At 36.8% G+C, this 8268-nt stretch overlaps 1 non-coding gene across 1 annotated transcript; it reads right to left on the reverse strand.

Annotated features, from left to right (window-relative positions):
* Positions 1-1458: 1458 nt before the first annotated feature.
* Positions 1459-1565, reverse strand: LOC133827991 (small nucleolar RNA R71). Its single transcript, XR_009890637.1, has one exon. It is a non-coding gene; the product is annotated as a small nucleolar RNA R71 (small nucleolar RNA).
* Positions 1566-8268: the final 6703 nt, after the last annotated feature.

Below are 8268 nucleotides of genomic sequence, written 5' to 3' on the forward strand. Positions count from 1 at the left end.
TAATTAGTTTCTTTTTCATCTAAATTCATTAGGTTGATTTTTATGAACAATTATTTGAAGTTTAATTTAATCATGTTATTTATGAACTAATTTTTTTTTATCTAGGGATTAATGTAGTCACTGGGATTTCTATTTAATTTTATTATGATATTCTATTGATACTTCTTCTCTATTCTAATCTATATGATGTTTGTTTAATGCTAGTAAATACTTGATCAATATTTGCTTGATTTAGGATTTTGATTCAAAATTCAAAAGATGATAATTGAATATGCTATCATTATATAGACATAGTTGCATATTGGATAAAAGTATCTGTATGACTTGTGTAGTAATTAGGTTTCCATGTTTAATGCCTTATATATGTTCAAGTTTATCACAGAAATGTAGAAAACCTGCATATAGATTGAGATCTTATATCTTGAAAAACAATAGGAATCGATTATTTTAACCTGCTATTAGAATAGAAAGAAGAGATTTAGAATTGATTATTAAAATTAATAGAATGAACAGTTGATGAAATTAATTCCTAGGCTTTTTAATATTAATGTTTTATTAGTTGATTCATTGTTTTGTTTCTAGTTATTTAAATTATGTTCATAATTTAGAGTATTCACTTTAATTTTAATTCTTCATCATAATTTTAATTCACCAAATAGAAAGTTAAAGAACAATTAGTGGTATTTGGACATTAGTGCTCGTGGGATCGACACTCTATTTATCATATATTACTTTATTCGACCACGTATACTTGTGTGTTAAATTTTTACAGATCAAGTTTTTGGCGCCATTGCTGGGGAACTAAATTCCAATATCATAGTTAATTGTTATTTGTTATAATTTGGTTTTTTTTTTTTTTTTTATTTCTGTTTAACATTTATTTGGATCAAGGTTCTATTGTGTTTCAGGAATTGTTGGTATATGCAAAGCATTAGACAAAATGAGATTATACCAATAGATTTGGAAATTGAAAGAACGTGCAGACAGAACCGGAAAACAAAGAGGAGATTGGAGTTTACTATGGCTAACAATTTGGGAAACGGTGCTAATAATGGTCAAGGGGCTGCAGAGGTTCCAAGAGAGCAAGGACCAAGAACATTGAGAGATTATGTACTTCCTACTGTTACAGGAGTGCATTCATGCATTAGACCTCCAACCATTGCTGCAAACAATTTTGAGATTAAGCTAGCAATCCTTCAAATGGTCCAATCAACTGTTCAGTTTGGATGTATACCAACGGAGGACCCCAATTTACACATAGCTAATTTCTTGGAGTTATGTGCTACCTTTAAGATGAATGGGGTGAGTGATGATGCTATAAGATTAAGGCTATTCCCATTTTCACTAAGGGATAGGGCGAAGAGTTGGCTGATATCCTTACAGGAGAATTCTATCACTGCATGGGAGGAGTTAGCTCAGAAGTTCCTTGCTAAGTTCTTTCCTCCAGCGAAGGCTGCAAAGCTAAGGGGAGAGATCAATAATTTTTATCAGATGGACGGAGAGCCACTGTATGATTCTTGGGAGCGATTCAAGGAGTTGTTAAGGAAGTGTCCACATCATGGAATAGAAAAGTGGATGTTGGTGCATAATTTTTACAATGGGTTGAATGGAACAACTAGAACAATTATAGATGATGCGGCGAGAGGTGCTTTTATGAGTAAGAGTGCTAATGAGGCGTATGTGCTATTAGAAGAGATGGCAATAAATAATTATCAGTGGCCAACTAAAAAGGGACAACCAAAGAAGGTGGCTGGAATGATGGAATTGGATGCTATATCCATGCTTACAACTCAAGTAGCAGGCTTGACAAAGCAATTACAAAAGACTACACTCCCATCTCAAGCTATGCAAGTTCAAAATTTGTGTGAATTGTGTGGTACAACCCATCCACCCAACCAATGTCCTGCTATAGATATGAATAACATGCCAATGGAAGAAGTTCAAGCTATAGGGAATTACCATAGACAACCCAATAATCCCAATTCCATGTCCTACAACCCAGGTTGGAAGAACCATCCTAATTTTTCCTGGTCCAATAATCAAAATACTCTACAACCCTATCCTCCACCTCAGGCACAATATCAATCTGTCCAAAATAGACCACCATACCCACAGCAACATGCACACCAACATCCTCCACCTGGATATTATCAACCACAAAATAGACCACAACTAATGCCACTTAAACCAGCTGAACCCCAACCTAATGTACTTAACCAATTTATGACTGAAACCAGGGCATCCATAAGGAGTTTGAAGACTCAAATAGGGCAGTTGGCTACTTTAATGTCGAATAGAGCTCAAGGAAATTTGCCGAACACTACAGAAGTTAACCCTAAAGAACATTGTCAAGCTATTACTTTGAGGAGTGGAACAAGATATGAAGGGACAAATAAGAATCAGTCAGAAAAAGGTCAGAAGGGAAATACACAAGGCATAGACAAAGAGAAGTCAAATGACGAAAAGGTTACTGAAGACCTTAGGAAGGAAGAGGAGGTACCACCTGTGAGTATTGAGCATCATGTTAGAATTCCATATCCACAAAGGCTGCGCAAGCATAATTTGGATAAGCAGTTTGCAAAGTTTTTAGAGGTGTTCAAGAAGCTACATATAAATATACCATTTGCAAAAGCATTAGAACAGATGCCTAGCTATGTGAAGTTTATGAAGGAGATTCTGTCTAATAAGAGAAAGATGGGTTATTATGAAATAGTAGCATTAATGGAAGAGTGTAGTGCGATTTTGCAAAGGAAACTTCCTCAAAAGTTACGAGCTCCTGGTAGTTTTACTATTCCATGCATGATTGGGGAGTTTGAATGTAAGCATGCACTTTGCGATTTGGGGGCAAGTATTAATTTAATGCCTTTGTCAGTATTTCGTAGACTTGGTTTGGGTGAAGCTAGGCCAACCACAGTAACATTGCAGCTGGCTGATAGATATGTGAAGCATCCACGTGGTATTATAGAAGATGTGCTGGTGAAGGTGGATAAGTTTATATTTCCAGCTGATTTTATAGTTCTTGATATGGAGGAGGATGAGAATGTTCCTATTATCTTGGGGAGGCCTAGCAACTGGGCAAGCATTAAAAGATGTGCAAAAAGGAGAGTTAACGCTAAGAGTGCAAGGGGAAGAAGTAGTATTTAATGTGTTCAAGGCTATGACTTATCCTAAAGCTAGTGACAATTGTTTCTCAGTTGATGTGGTAGAAGAAGTAGTAGGGAGAAGACAATTAATTGAGGATCCTCTTAAATTAAGTCTTAAAGTTGATGATGTAGATGGTGAGGATAATGAAGAGGCATTGAGTTATTTAAAGTGGATAAAATCATATGAGTCGTGGAAGCATAAAAAGTTTGAAGAATTGGGCGAGGGGCCGGAAAGACCCTTACCATCAATTCTAAAGCCACCTGTGTTAGAACTGAAAGTTTTACCGGAACATCTCCACTATGCTTATCTTGGAGAAAAAGAGACTCTTCCGGTCATAGGTTCGTCATTTCTTTCGGAAGTAGAGGAGGAGAAGTTATTAAGGGTGTTAAGGGCTCATAAAACTGCTATAGCGTGGACTCTTGCTGATATAAGAGGAATAAGCTCATCGACAGTTATGCATAGAATTCTTATGGAAGATGATGCTAGACTGACTATTGATGCTCAACGAAGACTTAATCCGACAATGAAAGAAGTGGTGAGGAAAGAGATTTTGAAATGGTTAGATGTTGGAGTGATTTACCCTATTTCTGATAGTGCTTGGGTAAGTCCAGTACAAGTAGTACCTAAAAAGGGTGGTATGACCGTGGTGAAGATTGAGAGTAATGAATTGATTCCAACAAGGACTGTGATAGGTTGGAGGATATGTATAGACTACCGGAAGTTGAATAAGGCAACTAGGAAAGATCATTTTCCTTTGCCTTTTATTGATCAGATGTTGGATAGGTTGGCGGGGCATAACTACTATTGTTTTCTAGACGGGTACTCAGGCTATCATCAGATTGTAATTGCACCAGAGGATCAAGAGAAGACAACATTTACATGTCCTTATGGTACTTTTGCTTTTAGAAGGATGCCATTCGGGTTATGTAATGCACCAGTCACATTTCAACGGTGTATGATGGCGATATTCTCTGACATGGTTGAGAAGGGGATTGAGATTTTTATGGATGATTTTTCGGTTTATGGGTCTTCTTTTGACAAGTGTTTGACTAATTTGGAGTTGGTTTTGAGGAGATGTGAAAGGTCGCATTTAGTACTTAATTGGGAAAACTGCCACTTTATGGTGAATGAAGGAATTGTATTGGGGCACAAGATTTCTTAGAAAGGCATTGAAGTGGATAGAGCCAAGATTTCTACGATAGAGAATTTGCCACCTCCAGTTTCAGTTAAAGGAGTAAGGAGATTCTTGGGTCATGCAGGATTTTATAGGAGGTTTATCAAAGATTTCTCCAAGGTCTCGAAGTCGTTGTCCACCTTGTTAATGAATGGGGTTCCGTTTGATTTTGATGAGAAGTGTCACCAAGATTTTAAGATACTTAAGGAGAAATTTATTTCGACACCTGTAGTTATAGCACCTCAATGGGATTTACCATTTGAATTGATGTGTGACGCCATTGATTTTGTAGTTGGGGCAATGTTGGGACAAAGAGTTGACAAGGTTTTCAGAATGATTTATTATGCAAGTCGTACCTTGAATGATGCTCAAATTAATTATGCAACTACAGAGAAGGAGTTGTTGGCCATAGTGTTTGCCTTTGCTAAGTTTAGGCCATACTTGATTGGAAATAAGGTGGCTGTTTACACAGATCATTCTGCGATAAAATATCTTATGACCAAGAAAGATTCTAAGCCTCGTATTATTCGATGGATTTTGTTGTTACAAGAATTTGATGTGGAAATTAAAGATAAGAACGGCACAGAGAATTTGGTGGCTGATCACTTGTCTAGATTGAAGGTTGATGAGGATTCTCTTGATAAAGAAATTCAGATTAATGATGCTTTTCCTGATGAGCAGTTGTTTGAAGTAAGTGTTTATAAAGATGTTCCATGGTTTGCAAACTATGTAAATTTTTTAGCTGCAAAGGTTATACCTCCTGAGATGACAAGGCAACAATTGAAGAAATTCTATTCGGAGGTGAAGCACTATTACTGGGAGGAGCCTATTCTGTATAAACATTGCCATGATCAAGTTATTAGAAGATGTGTGCCCGAAGAGGAGATGTTGTCAATCTTGACTCACTATCATACTTTGCATTGCGGCGGTCATTTCGGAGGAACAAGAACAGCAGCAAAAGTTTTGCAGAGTGGATTTTACTGGCCTACATTATTTAAAGATGCTAATGTTTTTGTCAAAAGTTGTCATCGTTGTCAACGGGCTGGGAATATATCAAGAAGAGATCAAATGCCAATGACTGGTATTTTGGAAATTGAGTTGTTTGACGTATGGGGTATAGACTTTATGGGACCTTTCCCATCATCGTATAATAACAAGTATATTTTTCTTGCGGTGTATTATGTTTCTAAATGGGTAGAAGCTGCAGCAACTCCTACTTGTGATGGGAAAAAGGTACTTAGATTCCTTCACAAAAATATCTTTACTTGGTTCGACACCCCCAGAGCAATTATTAGTGATCGGTGAAGTCATTTTTGCAACAAGTTGTTCACTGCTCTTTGTGCTCATTACGATGTTCATCATCGAAAGGTATTGTTTTATCATCCAATTGCAAATGGCCAGGCTGAAGTGTCGAATAGGGAAATAAAAAGGTATCTTGGAAAAGACAGTAAATACGTCAAGGAAGGATTGGTCGAAGAAGCTCGATGTATCACTTTGGGCTTATCGCACTGCATTTAAAACTCTGATTGGTATGTCACCATATCGATTGGTGTTTGGTAAGGCATAACATTTACCAGTGGAACTGGAGCATAGAACTTATTGGGCTGTGAAAAAGTTAAATCTTGATCTCATTATGGCGGGACAAAATAGGCTTATGGAGTTAAACGAGCTTGAAGAATTCTGAAATGAAGCTTATGAGAATGCGAGGATCTATAAAGAGAAGTCGAAGGCCTTTCATGATAAGTAAATACTAAGGAAGGATTTCCAACCAGGAGATAAAGTGTTGCTATTTAATTCCAGACTTAGTCTTTTTCCTGGTAAATTGAAGTCGAGATGGTCAGGACCGTACATGATAGTTGCGTTACTTCCTTATGGAGCAGTGCAAGTTCATAGTGAGAAGATGAGACATTTTAAGGTGAATGGTTAGAGGTTGAAGCATTATTTGGAGGGTCCGGTGGAAATTGCAAGTCCATGATGATTTTGGAACCACTTTGATCTGAATACAAACAAGAGTCCGGCTAAAAGACATTAAAGACAGCGCTCTTAAGAGGCATTCCTAAGTTTATTTTTTATTTTTTTATTTCTTTTGTATTTTAAATTTATGATTTTTGTTTTTATTTGGTTTGGAACAATGTTTAGGGAATTTGTTTTGGTGATTATTTTTAGTTTTAATTAGAAAAATTTTGATGTATAGAATGAACCGTGAAAAACGTGAAAAAAAAATGCAAGAGTTTGCAAGAAAAAGGTTAGAAAATGTTAATTTGTCAGGAAGTAGCGCTACAACGCTTGGAAGGAGGCGCTATGGCGCTAGTTACAGAGGAGGTTGGATGATTTTATTTGAGCACCAGTGCTACAGCGCTATGACTAGGGAGCTATGGCGCTTATCTCAGAGCCTCAGGATTTTTCTTGAACAGAAAGCAGCGCTACAACGCTGGTTTAATAGCGCTATTCTCATAACCGAAGGGCCAGAAAATTCTGAAGTAGCGCTACAGCGCTCAGTTACAGTTTTTTTTTTAAAAGAGGGGGTTTCAAATTTCCTTTCCCCAAACCCTCATTTTTCCTTCTCCTTCTGTGTTCTCTCTATCCCAACACCCCAAAGCCTCCATAGATCCTCCATTATAGCCTCTTTCCAGAAAATTTCATCATATCTTCAACTATTCTTCTTTATTTTCTCTTCTATCTTTGCCCTTTTTTTCCATTGATTAATTTCTTTCATCTAAACCCAATTCCAATTCCCCAATCACCTTTTGGAACCCTTAAAATTCAGAGTTGTAAATTCTTGAATAAGATTAAAATTTTCAAGGCGCTTTACTAAATCAGGCACAAGGGAGACCATTTCAAGGGTTAGTAAGTGTTTTCAATCCCTTTTATTCTAAGATTTCTTGCTGCATTTGGGATTGGGTTCCATTGTTGCTTGTCTTTGGTGGATATTGAATTTTTTTGTTGTGCTTTGGAGATTTTGGGTTTTGTGTTTTGTGAAATTAAATTTATAGGGTGGGTGTGAAGAGGGAAAGTGTTTAATTTAAGGGGAGGTGTTGTCAAAAAATTTCTGGGTTGGTGTTATTGAGAGTGTAGATAATGGCTCCTAAAAGTAGAGCGAGAAGGAATAAGGATAAGGGGAAAGGCCAAGCTTCTGCTTCCCAACCAAGGTATGATAGTTCGAAACAAGAGTATGATGAAACTAGGTTTATAAATTTTCAGACTCAATAGCATTATGAAAAGTTTGTTAGAAAAACATTGATTCCTGAACGTGAGGTGGAATATCAATCTGACCCTTTTGAGCATCAGATTTTTGAATTACTTAGAGATAATCTCGCGGCTCGGAAGTGGGACAATTTAGTGAAAAAATTAGCACAGGCAAACGTATCATTGGTGTATGAGTTTTATGCCAATTTAAGAAATAAACACAACGATAAGGTTTTTGTTAGAGGGAAGCGAGTCCCTTTCACTGCAAAGTCTATTAATAAGGTTTTCAACGTCCCACATATAAAAGAGCAAGAAGAAAATATACAAGATTTTTAAAGGGATATATCGATTATACTGTTGTGGCTGAAAAATTATGTTTTGAAGGTGCTCCTTGGAACTTATCTGGCACTTTACCTAAAAGTATAGCGTCCTGTCAACTGAATATTGAGGCTAGATTTTGGGCTTTCTTTGTTTGTGCTCGATTTATGCCAGTAAGTCATGTATCTGACATGACTAAAGATCGAGTACTACTAATGTATGCGCTCATGACGGGAATGGATATTAATGCGGGTTCATGGATTAAGGAAAACATTGAGTTCATTGAAAAGGGCCATACCACTGGAGGCTTGGACCATGGATCTGTCATAACAATATTATGCTATAAGGCTGGAGTTCTGGATGAAGAACGTCAATGATAAGTTGGATTATCTTATCCAGCAAAATCAATATATGGTTCAACAGCAGCACATGATGAATCAATATAT

The sequence above is a fragment of the Humulus lupulus genome, chromosome 3 (genome assembly GCF_963169125.1).
Source record: "Humulus lupulus chromosome 3, drHumLupu1.1, whole genome shotgun sequence".
NCBI lineage: Eukaryota > Viridiplantae > Streptophyta > Magnoliopsida > Rosales > Cannabaceae > Humulus > Humulus lupulus.